This window comes from Thermobia domestica, chromosome 16 (assembly GCF_964235325.1).
Source record: "Thermobia domestica chromosome 16, izTheDome1.hap1.1, whole genome shotgun sequence".
Taxonomy (NCBI): Eukaryota; Metazoa; Arthropoda; class Insecta; order Zygentoma; family Lepismatidae; genus Thermobia; species Thermobia domestica.
This window is the reverse complement of record NC_137469.1, coordinates 155,264,573-155,287,459: the sequence shown is the minus strand read 5'-3', so window position 1 is coordinate 155,287,459 and position 22,887 is coordinate 155,264,573. Positions and strand designations below refer to the sequence as shown.

The 22,887-nt window shown below is 36.7% G+C and overlaps 1 long non-coding RNA gene across 1 annotated transcript in view; it reads left to right on the top strand.

Moving 5' to 3' along the window:
- Positions 1-2,842: 2,842 nt before the first annotated feature.
- Positions 2,843-22,887, top strand: part of LOC145672823 (uncharacterized) — a 39,495-nt gene continuing 19,450 nt past the window's right edge. Inside the window, exons 1-2 of the long non-coding RNA XR_014128682.1 lie at positions 2,843-3,135; positions 12,785-12,873. This is a non-coding gene — a long non-coding RNA (uncharacterized LOC145672823). The remainder of the gene's footprint in view (positions 3,136-12,784; positions 12,874-22,887) is intronic.

Here is a 22,887-nt window from a genome sequence, read left to right as displayed (position 1 = left end):
GAAACCTCGAAACACGCCAGATGAAGGATTAGCATGTAGCAGAAGCCAAAAATCAAAGAACATCAAAACAAACAGCACTACCAGTTCTACACCCAGAAATGTTAACTGGGAGGGGTCCAAAGTATTTGAGGGAGGTCCAATATGTTTACATAATATGGAACCTGTCTTATACTGCACCCGAAAAGACGATAAGTAATTCTTACTTACTTTCACCAATATTTTTAGAAAAAATGATAGAACGATTATTTTTATAAGAAAAGAAGAGTACATAATGAGGCGTAAAATAAAATATTTAGCGTACATCAATCGTTTCTCTGTTAAACAAGTATATTTCGTTAAGAAAGTCTACAAATGTTCGTCAAGTTTCGAAATTTTTGGGAGGTCCGGACCCGGTGGACCCCTTCGTAGCTACGCCCCTGAGCATTGCTAACTAGTTCAAATTCAATGTGGCGTTCCCCATCATACAGTCTTATGTTGAAATTATCAAGATTATAAAATATACTTATTTTATAAAAGAAATATGTATATACTAAAATACTATCCACAGAGGGAGGGGGCGATTATACATACTGACTTATTAATATTTGAATCACAAATTACTGTGGAAGAAGCCTTCATTATCAATATAAGCTAAGTATTAACTTGTAAATGCGGGTCTACTTTCATTTGTTTCCTGCTCTACTAGATATCTTCTTTCCTTATTTTGTAATTCTGCAATCACTTTTTTAATTGTTATTATATTGATTTGCTTCAGTATGGTCCTGTAATTTACAAATATGAATGCATAAAAACAAATTCCATTTGTTAATTGTTAATGAAATAAAATTCAGAAATCTTGTTTAGCGCGAAAAACCTTCTCGTTCACTGGAAACCGTGCTGTGTTCCAGAAGCACTGCAACGACCAGTCTCTTTATAACTTCTGAGATAGGGGAAAGGAGACTTAACATTTGCTCCAATTGCCGCGCTGAAGGAATCTGGTCGTTGTATGCTCGCTGCAACAATATAAATTAGAGGCTCTGTGACGGATCATTTTTCGCTTTTTAAAACGGATTAACGGAACGAGCAGTTATAGAAGTAAAAAATTATGTTATTTAAAGTGTATATATGCGAGTATTAAAAAGTATTTTTTTTTTTATTTGCTACTATTGATAATAATATTTTTATCTTGAAATACTTTGGTCTTTGCACAACGCTGCAACACTAACATTGGCCGCCACTGCGTGCAATTACATACGATCTAGGCGTACGGATGCGAATGGTTTTCCTGTTTCGCGAGTTTATAGTCTATCGTTGTATAAATTAATATGAACGCGTTTGTCCTCTTTCATTTTCCAGTATTTTAGAATCTTTCACTGCCATTTTCCACTAATTCATTCTAATACGTGTTTACAACGAAAAATCTGACAGTACTAGTTTATTTTCTGTTGTTAGAAAATTTCAAGAAACACTAAATAAACAGGTGGATGTGTTACATTTTAAAGAATTAAACAACGAAGGATGCATTAATAGAGTATTTGTTTCAATAATTAAGGGATAATAATATTTTTTTTTGAATCTACAGTGAGGTACCTAAATAATTCCTTATGACAAGTAAAATTTTAATTTCCTTCAAATCAACGAAAGCTTAATAGATCACAAAAGTTAACATGAACAAATATTCAAAGACAAAATAAAACATGTATTAATAATTGAACCCGATTTTTTTTAAATGTGTTTTTACTACAACATGTACTATTTTAACAATAAAGGTACTAAATTTGTAAATTGTCAAATGAAAATGTACGAAACAGGAGAGAGGCAAATGATCTGCCAATAATGGCATAACAAAGTAAAATACAAAATATGAGTATCTATTGATGATTATCGCATTACTGACGTTTAATATATTATTATACACTAATAAATACAATTTAATGGGTCAAACTATTCTGTATTGACTCTTGTTCTTCAAATATATAATAAAACTTTTATTGTAAGGTCATATTATTTATTTTCATTTTTAAATTATTATGCTGGACTTTATTTGTGTACTTTGTTTGGAGAAAATTTAACTGATCTTTATTAATTTTTCGTGATAATCTTTTGGTCCCTTACCCACTGCTCACTTTCTCTTGCTGCTATTGGCCTAAATCGGCGCTTGATCAAAGATTAAGACAGCCTTGATCATAAAGATTTTAAAGTAACCAGATATAATACTAGAAATGATTTTAAAAAGTGTTACAATTTGTATGAGAAACAGTTCCAACGTAACTTTCAAGTTAATGACGTGCTTTGGGTGCAGTTTTCCTTGCTTAATTAAACTTTTGTAGCTCTCCGGTATGTAATCTGTGGAATATATTACTAAACTAATACTATACTGTTCTATACTACTACCTTAAAATTACTATACTTAACTTTTTCCTTCTTAGCTGAAACATCCCTTGTTTCTTAATATCACAAGAATTCGAGACTAGGAATGAAGCTATAAGAATAAAATTTTAAATACTCTAATGAAGTTGTAGTAGTTGGATTAAACTATTGTCAAGTGTCATGTCTGGTTAGTTTCAAATTTCTCTTCTAGAGCTTCGTGTGTTTTCATTAACTTCAATTTTACTCAACTCAAGATCATGCCATGCTAAAAGATTCGAAAGGATTTCTCAGAAGAAAGTTTTAATGTATATTATGCAAAGTTGAAGATAATTAATTTTTATGAGTTGCTTGAAGGTAGAGGACCCTTCTAGAAAGCCGTGATTTTATCGTTGTGGAGCGAACTTTGGTAATCTGCATAGTGGGTTGTTTGTTGATCAAACACTAACACATTTTGACGAGAGATCATCGTTGTCGTTGTTTTAACCTTAGAAGACGCAGCACCTTCTTTAAAACTGCCTTTGTAGTTTAGCTGATGAAACCATCTTCTTTGCAAGATTGCCACCGCTTTCTTCGATATTATCCATTAATGAAAAGCAAAATTGTCTATTAAACGAAAAAGCTTCTAGCGATAACACACTTTGCTAAGATAAAGTAAACTGAAATTCTCTGAGGCAAGAAGACGCTGGTTTAGGATAAAAGAGGCAATCGGCAGCAGCAACATTATTTTCAGAGACTTTCTACCCCCTCCTCACAAAAATCTGGGAAAAAGAAGACAAAATGACAGAGGTAAGTTTTTTGCTTAATTTATTAGCAACAAAGATTGGAGAGTAAAAATCTATAGTGGGAATAACACTCAAAAGACAAAGAATACTGATACGTATATTCTGTGTTTGAGTACGTAAAACAATTAAAAAAAAAAACTTTAAGGTCTTCTTGGATAATTAGTTCTTATAAGCTAAGAAATGAAAGCCTTTATTAAACGTTTCTCTGATAAGACAGTAACAGCCAAGTACTTCGACAAATTTTTTATGTTTTGTCTGAAATAAAGGATGTATAATCTTTGAAAAAAACAAATTAGATATTCTCTCAAATAAGAAGACTTTTACATACAGTTGCAAGCTGTATGTTAGCGAATTTGTAAATGTTTTTCTAACTTGATATAGAAAATATTTTGATTGTAAATAAGGAGGTCAAAGTATTGTAAATAATGAGACACAGTGGTTAAGGGGTAGAGTGCTCATATCGAGTCGGAAGTCCACGGTTTTATCTCAGACTACGTGGAGCGATAGTGGACAATGTCTGTTCGTTGGTATTCTCAACAAATCTATAACTATCCATCAATTCTTCCACCATAATTTCTGTGTGTATTTCATACTCCAATTCTGTCAACAAACTTTAATCGTTGAACATAAGAATAAAAACTTAAATGAGGATTGTAGAGAAAAGTACTTAACGTGGTCTGTTTTTCTTAAAATCAATTTGAGGTATTTCAAGTTGCTAATTTGACTTAGCTTGGTCAATTTATATTTTGATATGAGTCTAATTTCCCTTTGAGTCCCTAACGTCCCAAAGTACACAAGCCTTTCAACTGTATGTAATATGTGATTCTGATATTTGCTGTTGAGTTCAGTGCGACATAACCTATTCTAGAAAAGAAACTAAGTTGATTTTAGGTATATTTTTCAATTGGAAATCAAAATTAAATACGATAACTAGGTGGTCTTCAGACAGTACCTAAATGGGAAGCAACATAAAATTTCGACAATATGCCGTGTATCGCATAAGGAGAATCTAGGGGGTACTGACCCAATCTCTATTTCTCTAGTGACTAGCATTAGCAATACCAAGTGGCTGCCGTGTGTGATTTTAGTGTACTTGGTCTTGGGTTCGATTCCCGGCGGGAGAGCACAAATGTAATTTAGCCATCATTCACATAATTGATCATCTGTTTCTTTTAGCATAATCGCACATCCATGGGACGTTATTTAATTTTAAAAATAAATTCAGTTCTTGTATGCTTAAGCCTGAAGAATTTCTAAATGATCATTGTATTGAAAACCTTTATTGATTTGTATAATCTTTGTGTGTACATAACATTGTTAGTGCGTTGAGTCTGTCTTGGCTCAAGAAGTACCTTAAATAAGTTTCGCTGTTTTTCTTCAATGTGCTAAAACAACGTTCTGATTCTCTTGTAGCTAGAAGCATTGTTGATTATGTGTCCACTAATTTTGACATCTGAAAACATAAACTCTCTCGTATCCCCTCCTTTAATGCAGAAGACCCGACTTCGATTCGAAGCCTATGTAGTTTGAATTTCGCGTTAATCTATAGATCCGCATAATATATATTGCTAAATTTCCAATCAACCAATCCATCAAGCTCAGAAAATATGTCTTTTCAGTGATTTTCAAGCAGAAACAGTAATAAATTACTGGTTCAGTTAATTTTACAAATAAGTTTGGATTTAAGATTTTCTTTATCAGTACCGGATAGGTACAAGAACAAATGTTAAGTTATTTGTCGGGAAGGGATCTTTAGAAGTTGAAAATCGCCATTAATGCACTATTAAAAACGGGCGTAGTATTTGATTCGATTCAAACTCATTTCTCATTTGCGTAATTATAATGTCACATACTTCCTTAGGTCATGTTGCACTGTACTATATATATAGTGACTTTTTTATTTTTGGCCATACACGTATACTTCAATACTGGACTATTTCTTAGTATTTACTCGACTGTCAGAAATAGATATAGCAAACGCCTTCAAAACTCTTTCACTAGCGTTTGTATTTTTTTTGATTGCAATATATTATAAAGTATATTTACAGATGTTGATCAGAAAAATGGAAACACCTGTAGTTGAAAACATGTCAGATGTATGGGTTGGCAGTGGTGTCGTGGCGCCCGCAGCGCCGAACTGCTGGTGGTGGTGTGTTAGGTCGGTCTCCATATTACGTCAGGCGCAGTGGAACAGCAGTGTCCAGTGGCTGCAGCAGACGGAGATAGTGTAAAATGGGAGACCTCTCAGATTTTCAAAGAGGGCAAATTGTTGGTGCGCGGTTATATGGAGTGAGTGTGACGGCAGTGGCTACTGTGTTAGGTGTGTCGCGTGGAACAGTGTTGAAGGTGATGACGGCCTCCACAACACACGGGAAAACCACATCGGGGAAGAGGAACAGTGGGCGGAAGAAAATCATGAGTGACAGGTCACGCCGGGTATTAAAGCGCATTGTCACGCAGAACCGCCGTGCCACTGCGGAGCAAGTGACGGAGGAACTCAAGCAGTACCTACCCCACCCTGTTTCGACAATCACAGTCCGCCGCGAATTACATGGCATGAATTTACGGGGTCGTGTTGCACGGGACAAACCGCTCATCAGGGACCATAACACTTTCGCACGCCGCAAATGGTGCCGCGACCATGCAACTTGGACCGTTGAGGACTGGAAACGTGTGATATGGTCGAATGAGCCATCCTTCACCCTATTATCAACCACGGGCCGTGTTTATAGTGTGGAGAACGCCCAAAGAAGCTTATGATCTGCAGTGTCTCCGCCCAACTGTGAAACATGGCGGCGGCTCGGTGATGCTGTGGGCTGCCATATCATGGTTTTCATTGGGTCCTGTGGTCACACTTAGCGGAGGAATCACTGCCAACGATTATGTCGCAATTTTAGGAGACCACTTGCATCCTATGTTCCGGATGTTGTTCCCGGACAATGACGCCATCTTCCAGGATGATAATGCACCCATTCACACAGCTGGCGTTGTTGCAGCGTGGTTTGAGGAATATCGGGATGAAGTTCAACACTTCCCCTGGCCCGCCCAATCCCCAGATCTCAACATAATTGAACATCTGTGGTCCGTCTTGAAAACACGACTCCGGTGACGATTTCCACTTCCATCCTCTCTCACAGAACTGGCCGATGCCCTGCACGAGGAATGGTGTAAAATTGCACTTGCTACCATTCACGACCTCTATGCCTCCATCCCACGTCGCATCAAGGCTGTTCTGAAGGCGAAAGATGGCCCGACACCATATTAATATGGTAACTTGCAATTTCGTTCAGGTGTTTCCATTTTTCTGATCACCATCTGTATATGAAGGATACATCCAAAAAAAGCTTGAGTTTTCGATACGTGTCCGCTTCATCTATACTTTCGTTGTTCGAATGTACTTTATTTTAAATGTTATCGAAGCACCTAGTCTTTTTTTTTTTAATTTCATTGATGAAATTTGTAACTCTTGAATTAAAAAATTCCACCTGTTTCGCATTCTGCTAAGAGTCATGCCATAAGTCTCTGATTAAGATGGCTACGTTTTGGAGATCATATAAAAATGAACTCCAAAATGATAGTGATATTAGCAAAGTATACTCCTATATTACTAACTACACTATGCTACAAGGGTTCTACTTCTAAGACGAAATTATAAGTTCTAAACAAAATTAAAACGGTAAATTCAAATCTGAAATCAGAAGTTTCCTGTCAGAGGTAGTTCTGCAGTAACTTTAAGTAGTTTCAGCCACTTCTGTAATTATAATTTGAACGTATGGATAATATGAATCATCATTATTTGCAGCAAATACAGTGAATTTGTGGAAAGAGTTGGTATTATTACTTTTGGATTTCTGGCCCTCTTTCTAAAGGTTGCCATTATTGTTCACATAAAGTTACATTGAGAAATCGTCGATTTGTATGAAGCATGATTATGTTGCAATAAGGAAACATAAAACTTTGCTGGAAGTAGAAGAGATTTCAAATAAAAGGAATTTGTGAATCAAGTGATCATAGCTTAAATGATTTATGGTGCAACATGTTTTTGAAATTACATTTCAGGGGTTCAAATCTGTACTTCTTCCCACAAAATTGTTGTACTGTTTAAGCCAATCATGAGAAAAGATTTTGTGAAGACACAGCTATTACGGAAAAACGTTATAAAGGAAAATTGATGTCCACAATGTTAGTAGAGCATTGCTAGACTCTAATTCGGGACAAGAGAAACACTCAGGACGAAAGAAATAAGTAAGATGTTATTTTAAAAATTTCTTTCTTCTTTCTAAACGCTCCTTTAGAACACCTGCTAAAAACTGAATATACAGTATATATGAACACAAGCACCGTAAGTTGAAACTTTTCTTGAAGGGCCACAATTAATCTTTGGCACCCCTAGAAAAGATGAATTTGAGCTTCCCTAAAAAATGTGAAATTGCAACCCCTGGAATTTAAAATCTTAATAAATATTTTTATTACTTCTAGGGACTGAAATTGGCATTAAAGCAGGGCATCTATGTTTTATCCTAGGTAAATATATTTTGTTCATATTATAGGGCATCATCATAGTTTTTCAGTTCTTCTGAAAATTGTATGATGCGACCATTCCATGCTTCGCAAGTTAAATTGCGGGTACAATATTTGACACAACTTAAAGGCTTAAGAAATATATGTTATTTCTAGGGCCCTAATAGAGAACATTTTACAGAAATTAGCCCAAATTACATTTTTGTTTCATTTAAGATTCGTTTTTAGATGGAGTAAGACATCTTTATCTTGAAGTAGGCTCCCAGTCGAACGATAGGGAGCTTAAATAGGAGGGGTGAAATGCCTACTCTTGCACACTCCACACTGTTGAACATTGCGTTATATATTATCTTCTGTTACACTCTAAACGAATAAGCATTTTTACATCAGGACGAACGGATAAATGAAAGAACAGCCAGACTATCAGGCATAAAAAATCCGTTTTCCGGGAGGTAAGGGACATGAAATGTATAAATCCGCTGAAATCTCGAGCTCCATTTTTCTTTTTTACTATCGTCTCTTGAAAGTAAAAATAGAAAAATCAAGAAAAAAATAATAAGATCATTCTCAGATACTTATGCAATAGTATAGATGCTAATAAAATAGGAACTACGTGAATCGAGTTAGATAAATGGGGGTAAGAAAATTGATGATTTATCAGTATCAATGCCTTAGGCAGAGCGCTTACTCGGCTCGAGATTCATCCCTTTAGTACTGTGATACCGAAATGGTTTTCTGTTTTCATGCAGTTTTGATTTGATTTTGTGTTTAGCGTCCCATTCAGCAGCTGACTATATAAGACGCGAACCTTCTGATTTACATAGAATGTGAACCACATGAGCTCACGCCGGGAATCAAACCCTGGTGTCCCACGAAAAAAGCGCGTACGCTAACCGCTTTGCCAGGAAGGAGCTCTGCTTTCATATAGTATATTCCATTTGTGACTACTTTGTATAGACGTAGTACGATTCTTTTACATGGATTGTTACGAAAAATAAGTTTTACACAGTCATAATCACAGTCATCTTTTTCAACACTTATCCGTCAACATAAGGATCAATATCTACCATCTGCGGGTGCGAATAGAGAGCATTAAAAGAGAAGTTTGTTTTATTTTTATTACTTAACTACGGTTTAGTCGCATAGTTAGCAAGTGCGATCCTATCGCTCCTGGTTTTCTGTATTGTAACTGAAAGCACAAAAAGTTTCTGGTGTTGACCTGCATCATGCGGCAATTGAGGAGCTACCTGAATTAAGAAGTATCGAAATTCCATCCAGAAGGCCATAAATAATGGCGCCTCGAAAGAACCTATGTCCCAGCCACTCATCATCTAGTTGAACGTAAGGCATCTAGCTGGCCTTACGTTTTTAGCAAATTTCAATAGTCAATAGTGCGTAGCTAAAGGAAACAGAAAGAATGTAATTTCTTTCTTATGTCTCTCAACTGCAATCCGCCTCATCTCTGTGTACTGAAAGAAAATACTAAACTTCGTGTGAAAAGAGATGAAGTAGTCTGGTCGACCATATGGCCCACATTTTAGCGGTGGTGCCACATAAATGCTTGGTGTATGTGTAAGAGCATTTCTTCATTAAGGCAAATGGCACTGATCAGTATTGCACTAATTATTGCAGCTTGGAATTTCCTTTATAATGAGTTGACTCAGTTTAGATTTTTTTCTTTCACACCTATCCTATTATATGAAAGAGTAAAAGAGAGTCACTCTTCAATACAAAGGCCATACTACAATGACTAGAAACATAAAATTTGGACAGGAAACATCCTTGAAATGAAAACAACTGATAAGAAAGATTTTTTTAAAATATGTGTATCCTAGAGCAGGTTAAAGGGGGTTCAAATCGTTTTTCAAGATTAAAGCATCTAACATTAGTAAGTTTAAACTTAACATATGAGCTTCCATTAAAAATAACGAACTTGTGTTTCAGTGTTTTTCGAAAATTCTGCTCTTAAATAGGGAAAAATGAAATATCTTTCAGTTAAACGTACCACGCTTATGTCATTTAGGCCAAGGAAGACGATGATTAAAGCAAGCGAATGAGGATGGAAGAGCTAATTTAATCAGAAAATGAGAGGAAATGAGAGTACCCCGAGAAAACCCAAGGACACGATGTGTCCACCACAAACTTACTTGGCCGCAGGTCAAACCAGGGACCCCAGAGGTACGCGCTCTACCACTGAGCCACGGTGCCTCTTCCTAAATAGGGAAAAGGCGGCAAATTCTGTCATATAAATTTCGACTCTTTATTGTGGACAAGTAGTGTTGAACTTAAAGCGAGTAGTGTTGGTAGTATTGAATTACTAAAGCGAATAGTTACCTTAAAAAAAGATGTAATACAGTGAAACATCTACCAACAGACACCTCTATAAAGCGGACACCTCCCGTAACGGACACATTTTGGAATCCCCACACACTGTAATAGTTAAAGAAAAAAAAAACATTGGCAAACCTCTCTAAAGCGGACACGGTCTAGTACGGACACGGAAAGTCTTTTCAGTCTTTTATAGGTATTATTTTCCTCTGTATTACGGACACTTTCTCTAGAAACAAGGTGAAAAGTACTGTAAAAATACATTTTTAGTAATTCATACATGTGTCACCATTTTGCTTCCTCAACTGTCTGCTCAGCAACCCAGACGAAGCTTCTATGTTTAACAACACTTTCATGTCCTTTGTGTGCATTCCACTCCCACCTAACCTGTTTTAGACACAAAAGTGATTGACAGTTGCCCGCCATTTGGGATGACACTTTATTTTATTGTCCTGCTGGAATCTCTAACCAAGCAGAAGACAAATTTTATACCTTTTGCCCGTGGGTGCGCATATTGTCTCAAAAACGTAATAAATAGTGATAAGTGTAAAGTGCAGAGAATTATAACATATTATTTACATGTTGTGCCTCGAGCATAGAGTATTGGATGGTGGAGGATAATGCAGGTACAGTAACATTTTGGTAATATGCAAACGTATTTTTTCCAATTGCATATTAGATTGTTTACTGATTTACGTAAGAAAATATTGAAACCTCTCTAAGGCGGACACCTGTCTATAGGGGACAATTTTTGATTCCCCACGGCTGTCCGCTTTAGAGAGGTTTCACTGTAGAAGTGTTATGTATTGGCTTTGGCTTGACATAGTTATTATTTGGCAGCAGTAACTTTAAAACTTTCTATTTTAGTTATTATCTATATCAATGTTGCATGTAAAGCATTAACATTATAAAAATAATATCTTAAATAACATACAATATTCGTTGATTCAACTGTTTTGTTTCTTGTTTGTGCGGAGTTTTTACAGCCCTAAGTTAATATGATTTGTTTGTGAGGATATGTAATAAATATTGAAATGAGATAGGAGTGTCCTTGAAAAGTTAATTTAAAAGCAGTTTCGTGTTCTCTCGTGCTTAAACAAAGAGGCACATATCTTATACCTTAATCTGTAAAACTGACTAAAATAAGGTTTTTCTTTTCTTGTTTATTTATTTAAAAAAAATAGAGCTGTAGTGTTGCAGGAAGAAGGAAGAAGCAAATATTTTGAGTATTCTGCAAAGATATTTCAACTGGATTAAACCGCAATCAACTCTAGCTATGGAATGTTGTTTTATTCTTTCTGCTTGGAATTAATTCCCAGCACATCAAGGCATGGCATGGCGGTTGAATGGAATGGGTATGGAGAGGGGTGGGGGTTGCCAACATACGTAACAATTTCGTAGATGAACAATTTCAATCTCCACAACACCCGTTCTAATCAGCCGTGTTATTGGTTTATACGATTTTACCATGGACGCTGTGCATTCTACATCTCATGCTATTAATATTTATCTCCTGAGGGAGAACGGTTGTCGGGGATCTTTCCGCTCTCTGTTTACCTTTCTGAAAAAAAAAGTAGTAATAATTAAAATGCATAGTTATAATCCCAGGTTAGATGTAAATGACTGTGCTAGTTATTGTTCAGGCACAACGGAAGCCAGCGTTGAGAAGGCTGTCGGAATTGAAGGTTAAGATTAGGAAGTAGATTTCTGGTCTTCGGCATCTCTCGCCATGTTAGCCTCTCACATATGAGGGATGACGTCCATCGGCGATCCCACTACCCAAGGTATCAGGGAGGAACAAAGGAATGGGGAAGAAAGGAACCTCGGTCCATTATGTTAGGTACCATTCCGGCATTTGTCTAGTGTAAATGAGGAAAAATGAGGTCATTTAGAGGGGCAGGATGGGGTAATTGCTCCCCCCAAGTATATGAGGAATACACATACTTTAATGGATTGTCTACTAATACACTAGTACAAAACGTGAAAATTTTATGTCGGTGCTGCATTTGCCCTCGCCTCTCACGCGAAGTTTGAAATGAAGCCCCTGAGGAAAACTCACTAAGGAGGCTAACCTGATAAAAATTTTACACTTTTCATTCCACCAGGAATCAAACCAGGGGCTGCTCGCACCAAAGGCGAGTACTTTAGTGACTACGCTATGTTGGGCCACTGTAATAAATATTTAATCCTGCACTGAAAAAAATAAAACACCGTTGAAGCACTTTTCGTAACGATGTTGAGGGGAATATTCATGAGTGTTTCTAAAGTGCGCTTTGCGTGTCCAAAACGTTACTTCTCTAAAAACAGTATCAAGTACGATATATTTGAAACACTTTTTCTCGACAAACATTTCGAAAACAAAGTGATGACATACATTTTGTACATACATCTTAGACATACTTGGACAACACAGTGTTTACAAGGGATGAATATGTGTCATGTGGAGCTGTTCAAAGAGTGTCGGCAATGTTTACAATGTCCTACTGTGTCTAAAAGTAGATTCTGTATTTTTTGCAGACTGTAGTAAAATAAGAACAATTCATTCATTCAAAATAGGTTATATGCGGTGTTCAATTTCGAGCTAATGTAGCACGGTACCTGAAACAAGTAACTCATCATTCACGCATGTTGTTGATGCGTGAAGAGTGTGTATTTTTAAATGTGTCTACTTTTAAATTTGATTATGTAGTCTATACTCTTAGTTTGTTGATCCCATCCATTGTTAAATATATCAGTATTTTTTCTTTCACTTTAAGCCCAAATTAAAATTTCCATACTTTATTATGATATTTCTGCTGTTTCAGAATGCCAAGATCGAGGTTTGGAACGGCAAACCAAGGCTCAACGCCCCAAGAAGTCATGGAAGCAGCAACCCATGCTGTTCTCAAAAATGGTAAAAGCATTCGCTCTAGTTTGTAGCGTAAGGCTTTAGAGATTTTGTAAAAAGGTCGGCAAAATCGAGCCTTTTGCTTTTCCAAAATATGATTACAATCCACACATCAAAGTATTTACCAGAGAACAAGGAATTAGTCTCCCTACTTATATTAAGCTTTCTGCAGATTTGTATTATGGTCTATCTCCTAAGGAAAATAGGGAGTTAGGTTATGACTGGGCTAAGATGTTTAATTTGAAAATTGTATCAAGGATGGACTGAGACAGAAACTGCGGGTGTTAATTGATTGTAATCTATCATTCAGCATCATCCAGATATTTCAATCTGAAAACCTGAACTAACTAGAGTCATGAATTTTAACAAGAAAAATGTCGATCTCTTCTCCAATAAATATGCAAGTGTATATACATACATGTTTGAACCTCATAATATATATAACATCGATGAGACTGGTATTACTATTGTCCAAACAGCCAATACAATTGTTGTGACAAAAGGCAAGAAATAAGGATGTGTAGGAGCCATCACAAGTGCTAAGAGGGACAGTTTAGTTACTATGTGTTTCGCTGTGAATTCCTGTGATAACACTGTCCCTTCAATGTTTGTGTTCCTGGGAATGCATTATCGCGATTATTTCGTTAGAGGTGGTCCTCCAGATTGTTAGGTGGAGTACCAACTAAATCTACATGGATGTAAGCCTCAGAATTTCTTTCCTTCATTCAGGATTTTGCTAAACGTGTCAGACTTAGTTTGGAGAACAAAGTGTTAATTTTATTAGACAATAATGAGTCACACTTACATATTCCAGTCATTGATTTTTGTAGGAAAAATGGAATAGTGTTTCTATCATTTTCACCCTCTGTTCTCGTAAGTTACAGCCACTTGATCGTGGAGTTTATGGTCCTTTCAAAAAACAAGTCAATTCTACCATTGATCAATGGATGAAAAATAATCCAGGTAAAAGAGTGTCAATTTATGATATCCCCGAAATAGTTTCTGCCGCTTTGTTTCTAGTTGCACTCTTAACAATTTAATGTCTGAATTTTTTGTGACAGGAATTTAGCAATTTAACGGAAATGTGTTTGATGAAAGCGAAGTTTCGCCAGCGTTAGTCACTAACAGAGATGTAGACCTAACTTCATTTTGTAACTGTACAGCTGACCGTCTTGCCAAACATCTACAGTATATGAGATGTAGGCTATTCCAGGCACTTCAAATGAATTGTCACCAGTCCGGCATTTACCTAAGGCTTTTGAACATGGTAATGAACCCTATGTGAGAGGCAGGAGGAAGCCTAAAAGCGCTACTTTGGCAGATACTCCTGAAAAGAATGAAATACAAAAACGAGGAAGAACCAATCGGTATTCTGTTCCCCTCAAGCCACAATTCTACCTAGAGGAAATACAAGATTTTAAGATAAGAAATAACATTGAAATAAGGATGGGCGGATCCAGGACGGACTTCTGGGGTGGGGGCGGTGGGTTGTAATACTGCTACTTAGAGATACATTTAAGAGCTCCAAACTATGGGATGGGTTTTATTTATATATACAAAATAAGAAAGTTTCTTCTCTTGGGGGTGGGGGATCGGAGTGATCGCCCGCCCTTGAATCCGCCACTGGAAATAAGAAAGAAAATAGGTACAATGCAAGGAATAATTTATCAGAAGGTGAGGAGGAGGAAGACACATTTTGCTTTGTGTGTTTGAACTATCACTAAAACAGTTTACCAAATAAAGAATGGGTCCAATGCATTGAATGCAAAATTGGGCTCATTTAAAGTGTACTAAGTAGTCTTTCAATGTATGTCTTAATAGTCTGTCAATATAAATATACAGTTCCTCCCTTTTTTGCGAGTAAAATTGTAGAATTTTTTTAGTAATTAAGAGAAGGCAAATGTAGCGATATATTCTAAGTAGAAGTTTTGTCCTTATTGTGCATTGTGTTTGTGCATGTTGTAGGTATACCTTTTACACTTTTTGCTGAAATTTGTATACACGACTCGAAAAGTGCACTGCAACCTGCAATTCTAATTTTCCTGCAATAGCAGGTAACCCCAAAATCTCGGTGGTTGGGATGGTTGCGAATTCGAAAGGCGTTGGACCAAACCTCAATTTTGTAACAAATATGTAAGTGTGCCAAATTGCAAATAAGAGAATAAAACAAATTGTTAAAAATGACAATTTTATTATCGTGATGGAGCTGGATACTCAAGCAGTTCAAACAAAATGAATGACAAGAAACATGTATCAGAGGAAAGCATTTTTTCTCTTCTCCCCACCCAAACAAAAAAATCTCATAAAAAGAAATAAATTATATATAAGTTTTAATATAAAAGCCCCACCCCAAATTCTGAAAGTTGACACCCGAAACGCAAAAACAAACTGAACCAAAGTGAATGAAATTGTGCACAGATATTACGGAAGTAAAATGAGGGAATACGGGTTTCGAATTTTCCTGGAAAAAAGGGTTGTGTGGGACACGGACTACTCCAAACGTTTGACCACGAACTACCAAAAGTGCTAGCAAAAGTATGTCAGATGTGTGTGAGGGACATGAAGAATTGCCTCGAAATCTTTTGTATGGATAATACGCAAAAAATCAAGAAATACGGTTTATTAATTTTCTGTGGAAACACGGATTTAAGGGGCAAAAGCCCCCACCCATAATTTTGAAACTTGATGCCCGAAAAGCAAGAAAAAGTGGACCGAAGTGAATGAAATTGTGCACAGATATTGCAAACTTAAATGAAGATACGAGTTTCGTATTTTCCTGGAAAAAACGGTTGGGTGGGGCACGAACCTCTCCCAAATTTTGATCATGCAAAATCAAAAGTGCTGGTAACAGTATGTCAGATATGTAAAGGACATGAAGAATTGCAAAGAAACTTTTTGTGTGGTCAATACGCAAAAAATAAAGGAACAGTTTTTTTAATTTTCTGCGGAAAAACGGTTCCAGAGGACGAAAGCTCAAACCCAAAATTTTGAAAGTTGACGCCCGAAAGGCAAAAAGGAGTGAACCGAAGTGAATTAGATTGTACACAGATATTCTAGACATAAAGTCAGGGAACTCGGGTTTCGTATTTTCCTCTAAAAAATGGTTAGGTGCGGAATGGACCCCTCCAAAAATGTGACCACGAAATATCAAAAGCTCTAGTAACAGCATCCCAGATGTGTATAAAGGAGATGAAGTATTGGAACGAAACTTTTTCCATGGACTAGACTGAAAAGAAAACAACGAAAAGGTGTTTTTTAATTTTCTGTGGTAAGACGGTTTTTGGAGGCAAAGAAACCCACCCCAAAATTTTGAAAGTTGACACCCGAATGGTAAGAAGAACTGAACCGAAGTGAATGAAATTTAGCGCAGATATTGTAAACATAAAATGAGGGAATATGGGTTTCGTATTTTCCTGGAGAAGTCGGTTGGATGGGGCACCGACCCCTCCAAACCTTTGATCAGGAAAAAAGAAAAGTCCTAGTAACAGTATGTCAGATATGTGTAAACGACACGAAGAATTTAAACGAAACTTTTTGTATGGATAATACACAAAAAATAGAGGAATACCGGATTTATTATGTTCTGCGAAAAAACTGCATTAGGGGGCAAATGCTCCCAACCAATAATTTGAACATTGAAGCCTGAATAGCGAGAAGAAATAAACCGAAGTGAATGAAATTCTGCAAAGATATTGTAGACATAAAATGACGGAAAACGCGTTTCGTATTTCCTTGGAAAAAACGGTTGGGTGGTGCACCGAATCCTCCAAATCTTTGATCACGAAAAATGAAAAGTGCTAGTAACTGTATGTCAGTTGTGTGTGAAGGACATGAAATATTGAAAGGAAACTTTTGTATGAATGATACGCAAAAAATAAAGGAATATCGGTTTTTTATGTTCTCCAAAAAATATTAGGGGCAAAGAGTCCCAAAAATTTGAAGAATGACGCCCAAAATGCAAAACGAAATACCCGAAGTGAATGAAATACTGCACAGATATTGTAGGCATAAAATGAGGGAATACGGGTTTCGTATTTTCCTGGAAAACACGGTTGGGTTGGGTACGGGCCCTTCCAAACCTTTGATAACGAAAAACGAAAAGTGCTAGTAACTATGTCAGATGTGTGTAAAGGACATGAAGTATTGGAACGAAACTATTTGTAATGATGATATGCAAAAAATAAAGGAATACCGGTTTTTTATGTTTCGCGGAAAAACGACATTATGGGGAAAAAGGATCCCAAAAATTTGAAAAATAATACCCAAAAGGCAAAAAGAATTGACCCGAAGTGAATGAAACACTGCACAGATATTGTGGACATTAAATGAGAGAATACGGGTTTCGTATTTTCCTGAAAGAAAAACGGTTGGATGGGGCACGGACCCTTCCAAACCTTGGATAACGAAAAACGAAAAGTGTTAGTAACAATATGTCAGAGGTGTGCAAAGGACATCAAGAATTGCAACATAACTTTGTGTATGGACAATACACACAAAGTAAACGAATATGTTTTTTTTATCTCCCCTCGAAGACGGTTTTAGGGAGCAAAAACTCCTATCTAAATTTTGGAAGTTGACGCCCGAAAGGCAAAAAGAAGTGATCCGAAGTAAATGAAATTGTGCACAGATATTGTAGACAAAAATGAAGGAATACCAAAGGCGCCCATCAGAGGAGCAAGGTGGGGCGCTTGTCTCACTACAGTAAAATGTACTTCGGAATATCGACAACCCAATAGAATTTTTACATTAGTTACAACAAAATTTGAAACTATATTTGAAATAACGCTTATACTTGCCCCGCCTTGAAAACCACAATATGGGCGACCTTGAGGAATACGGTTTCATATTTTCAAAGAAGAAATGGTTAGGTGGGACAAGGGCCCTCGAAACCTTTGATCACACAAAATGAAAAGTGCTGATAACAGTATGTCAGATGTGTATAAATGACATGAAGAATTTCAATATAACTTTGTGTATACTGAATACGCAAAAGTAAATGAATACGGGCTTTTAACGTTCTTTTCATTTTTAGGGGGCAAGAGCCCCAACCAAATTTTGAAAGTTGACGCCCCAAAGAGAAGAAGAAGTGAACCGAAGTGAATGAAATTCTACACAGATATTCTAGACATAAAACGAGGGAATAGGGATTTCGCATTTTCCTGGAGAAAAGGGATGGGTGCTGCATGGACCACCCGTATCACGAAATATCAAAAGTGCTAGTAACCAAATGTCAGATCTGTGTAAACGACATGAAGAAATGCAACATAACTTTGTGTATGGAAAATACGCAAAAAATAAACGAATACGGTTTTTTCTACGGGAAAACGGTTTTAGTGGCAAAGGCCCTAACCCGAAATTTTGAAAATTGTCGCCCGAAAGGTAAGAAGAAATGAACCGAACTGAATGAAATTGTGCACAGATATTGTAGATATAAAATCAGGGAATCCGGGTTTCGTATTTTCCTGGAAAATAAGGTTGGCTGGTGTACGGACACCTCCAAACATTTGATCACGAAATATCAAGAGTGGTAGTAACACTATGTCAGATGTGTGTAAAGGACACGAAGAATTGCAACGAAACTTTTTGTATGGACTACACGCAGAAAATAAAGGAAAAGTTTTTTTTTATTTTGTGCGGTGAAACGGTTTTAGGGGCAAAAGAACCCACCTCAAAATTTTGAAAATTTAAGCGAGAATGGTAATAAGAAGAGAACCGAAGTGAAGGAAATTGTGCACAGATATTGTGGACATAAAATGAGGGAATACGGGTTTCGTATTTTCCTGGAAAAATCGGTTGGATGGAGCACCGACCTATCCAAACCTTTGATGACGAAAAATCAAGAGTGGTAGTAACAGTATGTCAGATGTGTGTAAAGGACAATATGAATTGCAACGAAACATTTTGCATGGACAATACGCTAAAAATAAAGGAACATGGGTTTCTCAAAAGAACCCAGCCCAAAATTTTGAAATTTAAATCCGGAAAGGCAAGAACAAGTGAACCAAAGTGAATGAAATTTTCCACAGATATTGCAGACAAAAAATGAGGAAATATGGGTTCCGTATTTTTCTGGAAAAAATGATTGGGTGGTGCACTAACTCTTCCAAACATTTGATCACAAAATATCAAAAGTGCTAGTAACAGTATGTCAGATTTTGTAAAGGACATGAAGAATAGCAACTAAACTTTTGTACGGACAATACGAAAAAAAAAACGAATAGAGGATACTTTCTGCTGAAAAAAGGTTTTAGAAGACAAGAGACCTATTCAAAAGTTTGAAAGTTGACGCCAGAATGGCAAAGAACAGTGAACCGAAGTGAATGAAATTGTACACAGAAATTGTAGACATAAAATGAAGGGGTACGGGTTTGGTATTTTCCTGGAAAAAAGGGTTGGAGCGGCACAGATATTGCAGTAGTAAATTTAGGATACGGGTTTCGTATTTTTCTAAAAAAAAAGATTCGGGAGGGCACGGACCCCTCCAAACATTTGATAACAAAAAATCAAATGTGCTAGAAATAGTATGTCAGATGTGTGCAACATGAGTTGCAACATAACTTTGTGTTTAGACAATACACAAAAACTAAACGAATCCGGTTTTTTACATTCTATTGGAGAACGGTTTTATGGGGCAAAAGCTCCCAACCTAAATTTAGTGAGTTGATGCCCGAAAGGCAAAAAGAATGGTGCACAGATATTGTATACATAAAATGAGGAAATACGGGTTTCGTATTTTCCTGCAAAAAAAGGTTGTGTGGGGCACCAACTTCTCCGAACCTTTGATTACAATAAAATGAAAACTGCTGGTAACAGTATGTCAGATGTGTTTAAGGACATGAAGGGTTGCAACGAAACTTTTTGAATGGATAATACGCAAATAATAAAGGAATACTGGTTCTTTTATATTCTGCAAAGAAACTTATTAGGGACCAGAAGCTCCCAACAAAATTTTGAAATTTGACGCCCGAAAGGCAAAAAGAAGTGAATCGAAGTTAGTGGAATTTTGCACAGATATTGTAGACATAAAATGAGGACACAAACTGGGGTTCAATCCTACTTTATTTACACTGGATAAAGTTGTAAATTATGGTTTAGTCCATCTGTTGATCATGTAGGATTGAAACTCATTTTATCCAGTGGGATTGAAATCCAATTCATCCAGTGTATACATGAGCTTCAAGGAGGTCTATAGCCCCTATAACCTCCCCGTTGGATCCGCGCCTGTTGAAATATTTGTAGAAAATTTCATTCAATTCGGTTCACTTGTTCTTGCCTTTCCGGATTCAAATTTGTAAATTTTGGGGTGAGTTCTAAAACCGCCTTCGCGAAAAACATAAAGAAACCCGTGTTTCTTAATTTTTCGTATTGTTCATACAAAACGTTTCGTTTCAATACTTCATGTCCTTTACACACATCTGACATAGAGTTACTAGCACTTTTCATTTTTCGTGATCAAAGGTTTGGAAGGGTCGTTGCCCCACCGAAACGTTTTTTTTTTCAGGAAAATACGAAACACGGATTGCCTGATTTTATGTCCACAATATCTGTGCACAATTTAATTCACTTTGGTTCACTTCGTCTTGCCTTTCGGGCGTCAATTTTCAAAATTTCGGTTAGGGGCTTTTGCCACTAAAATCGTTTATCCGCAGAAAAAACGTATTAGTTTATTTTTTGGGTATTGTCTATACACAAAGTTATATTGCAATTCTTCCGGTCGTTTACAATATCTGACATACTGTTACTAACACTTTTGATATTTCGTGATCAAAGGTAGGGGAGGTCCATGCCGCACCCAACACTTTTCTCCAGCAAAATATGAAATCCGTATTCCTTCACTGTATGTCCACAATGTCTGTGAACAATTTCACTCATTTCAGTTCACTTCTTTTCTTTGGGGCGTCAAGTTTCAAAAGTTTGGTTGCGGCTTTTGCCCTCTAAAGCAGAAAAGCACATAGAAAGACCATATTCGTTTACTTATGCATATTCTCCATATACAAAGCTATATTGTAATTGTCCATGTTATTTACATACATCTGACATACTGTTACCAGCACTTTTCATTTTGTGTGATCGAAGGTTTAGAGTTGTCCTTTCCCCACCTAACTTTTTCTTTTCTGAAAATATTAACCCGTATTCCTTCATTTTGTGTCTACAATATCTGCAAAATTTCATTCACTTCTTTATGCCTTTTGCGAGTCAACTTTCAAAATTTTCTTTGGGAGCTTTTGCTACTAATTCCGTTTCGCCGAGAACAAAAGAATCCGTATTCCTTTATTTCTGACGTGTTATTCATACAAAATGTTTCGTTGCAATTCTTCATATCCTTTACACACATCTGACTTACTGTTACTAGCACCTTTGATTTGGTGAGATCTAAGGTTTGGACGGGTCCGTGCCCCACCCAACCGTTTTCTCCAGGAAAATACGAAACCCATGTCCTCATTTTATGTCTACAATATCTGTGCAAAATTCTACTCACTTCGGTTCACTTCTTCTTACTTTTCGGTCCTCAACCTTCAAAATTTTGGGTGGGAGCTTCTGGCCCCTAATACAGTTTTTTCCAGAATATAAAAGAACCAGTATTCCTTTATTATTTGCGTATTATCCATACAACAAGTTTCGTTGCAACTCTCCATATCCTTAAACACATCTGACGTACTGTTACTAGCACTTTTCATTTTTTTGTGACCAAAGTTCGGAGAAGTTGGCGCCCCACACAACCTTTTTTTGCAGGAAAATACGAAACCCGTATTTCCTCATTTTATGTCTACAATATCTGTGCACCATTCTTTTTGCCTTTCGGGCAAAAAGAACGGTGCACAGATAATTTTGGTTGGGAGCTTTTGCCCCATAAAATCGTTCTCCCGTAGAATGTTAAAAAACCGGATTCGTTTAGTTTTTGTGTATTGTCTAAACACAAAGTTATGTTGGAATTCATGATGTCCTTTGCACACATCTGACATAATGTTTCTAGCACATTTGATTTTTTGTTATCAAATGTTTGGAGGGGTCCGTGCCCCGCCTGAACGTTTTTTTCAGGAAAATACGAAACCCGTATCCTAATTTTACGTCTGCAATATCTGTGCACCATTTCATTCATTTCCGTTCATTTCTCCTTGCATTTCGGAATTCAACTTTCAAACTTTCGGGTGGGGGCTTTTGGCCTTAAAACGTTTGTTCACAGAAAGAGCCGTATTTATTTTTCGCCTATTGTCCATACACAAAGTTATGTTGCAATCCTTCATGTCGTTTACAGTCACCAAATGTTAGGGAGGGACGTGGTGCTCCCAACCCTTTTTTCCAGGAAAATACCAAATCCGTATTCCTTCATTTTATTTCTACAATTTCTGTGCACAATTTCATTCACTTCGGTTCACTTCTCTTTGCCTTTCTGGCGTCAACTTTCAAAATTTTGGTTGTGTCTTTTGCCCCCTAAAGCATGGATGTCACATCTAATTCATCAATGATCAAGTGAGCAGCGGTATAATGCTTTTTTTACTCTCCAGTCAGTCTTTCTCCAGTTTTATTGTTTAGATTTAACCATGGTTACACCCAGATGCGGTGAACCATGATCAGGGATGTAACCATGGAGTTAGCCTATGGGGTCCAGTTCTTCCCGGAAAGTATTACTTATAGAAGATTCATTAGCAATTTTCACATTAAATTTAAAGGTTGTAGCAGTTTTAACGTAGGGCTGTGCGATATCTTGATCGAACTATTGATATGTTCAAATATCAAAATATCGATATCGAAATTTTTGATCGATATTTTTGATATTTGGGATGTTTGATATTTCTATTTCTTCGAAATTTTAACATTGCTTCTAGTTCGATCTTTCGATATGTTTTCGATATTTGATATTTCTCAATATTTCGATATATCGTACAAGTTTCCATATTTTACCGCTGGATATAGCAAAGTTCTATCGAATTCCCACCCGAAATGACGTGTTTGGCTACGAGCCAGTTAGGGATGCGCACAACACGAGACAAGGCAGATTTTCGTTACGAAATTCAAGAC